This window comes from Elephantulus edwardii, unplaced genomic scaffold (genome assembly GCF_000299155.1).
Source record: "Elephantulus edwardii isolate Elephantulus edwardi_28Jun2011 unplaced genomic scaffold, EleEdw1.0 scaffold00132, whole genome shotgun sequence".
Classification (NCBI taxonomy): domain Eukaryota; kingdom Metazoa; phylum Chordata; class Mammalia; order Macroscelidea; family Macroscelididae; genus Elephantulus; species Elephantulus edwardii.
In genome coordinates, this window is record NW_006399882.1 from 8,934,824 (window position 1) to 8,936,754 (window position 1,931).

A 1,931-nucleotide genomic window follows, 5' to 3' on the forward strand; every position below is an offset into this window, starting at 1 on the left:
GTTGACTGTAGAGCCGAGCAAACTGAAGCTGTGAACACTCTCAATCTCTTCGCCATCCATCCTGATGCTACCAATTGGTCCGGTGGTGAGAACCTTTGTCTTCTTGACATTGAGCCTCAGTCCATATTGAAGGCTGCAGTCATATCCGATAGATGCCAATAAAAATAACTGTGAGATATCATCTCACCCCAGCAATAATAGCAAAGTTCAACAGAGCAGGAAACAGTAAATACTGGAGAGTTTGTGGAGATTGAAACCCGTATTCACTGCTGCTTGGAGTGTAAAATGGTGCAACCATTATGGAAGGTGGTTTGGCACTTTCTCCAAAAGTTGGAAATAGAAATACCATTTGAATCCAGGAATTCCCGTACTGGGAATATACTCTAAAGAAACCAGAACCACCATCCAAACAGATATATGCACATCTGTATTTATTGTTGCATTATTTACAATAGCAAAGAGATAAAAGCAATCCAAGTGCCCATCAACAAATTAATGTATAGAAAAACTGTGGTATATTCATACAGTGGAATACTACGCAGCACTGGAAAAACAATGAACTCATTAAACATTTCACAACATGTGTGACCCTGGAGGACATTATGCTAAGTGAAATATCTCAGTCACAAAAGCGCAAAAATATCTCAGTCACCAAAGCATAGCACCACTGTTACAAAGCAGATCTGACATGGGGGGTTGGGAGGAGAAAAGGATAAGACTGGATAGATAATGAACATTGCATTGGAACAGATGAAGGAAAGAACTGCTTAAAAAGAATATGTGATTAGGCATTATGTGTATGACAACAGCTTAGAATAAGAAGTATATTGCAAAGAGATTTGCATATTTGTATGTTGCAAAGGATTTGGGGGAGTGAGAGGAGGTGTGCAACAATGAATGAATTTTTTTAAAGGTGAACAGGGGTTGGAAAAGGAGGGAAAGAGGGTAAAATGTGCAACGATGAATGAATGAAAATGCAACTATTCTGTAACATTTCATTAAAATAACAATTAAAATTTAAAAAATGCAGAAAAGATTGTGTCTTGAATCAGGTGCACCTTAGTCTTTAAAATGACATTGCTATTCCTCAGCAACTTGGAGAGTCTTTGAGAGAATATTTCCCCAATGCAACATGATTTTTCATTACTTGATTGCTGGAACCAATACTGTTGATTGTGGATCCAAGTAAGAGGAAATAAATAGTTAACAATTTCAGTCATCTCTCCATTTATCATGATGTTGCTTCTCAGCCCAGTTGTGGGAGGATTTTTCTTAATGTTGACATGTAATCCATGTTGAAAGCTGTAGTCTTTGATCTTCTGCAACAAGCATCTAAAGTTCTGGCTTTCAACAAGCCATTTATATAACACAGGTTGTTGATAAGTCTTCCTCTGATTCTGATGACATCTTTTTTTCATTATAGCCCAGCTTTTCAACTGATTTACTCTGCATACAGATTGAACAGATATGGAGGAAGGATACAGCCCTGACACATACGTTTTATGATTTTAAGCCTTCTCTTTAGCCAATAACTTCTTGGTTTAGGTATCAGTTTCACATAAGCACAATCAAGTGTCCTGGGATTCCAGATCTTCTCAATGTTAGCCATAATTTGTTGTAATTCAGAGTCAAATGCCTAGCATAGGCAATAAAACACAAATAGATATCCTTCTGGTATCCTCTGCTTTCAGTCAAGAGCCAAATGACATGAGCAATGATCTTTCTTTTGCCATGTTCTTTTTAAATCTTGGTTGAATTTCTGGCAGTTTGCCATGTACTATTCTAGCCATTTTTGTATAATCTTCAACAAGAATTTACTTGTGTGTGAATTGTCCAGTAATTTCCACATTCTATGGATCCACTTTTTTGAAGGGGACAAATATGTCTTCCAAATGTCTTGACACAGCTTGTTGAATATGTCCAGGGCTGCA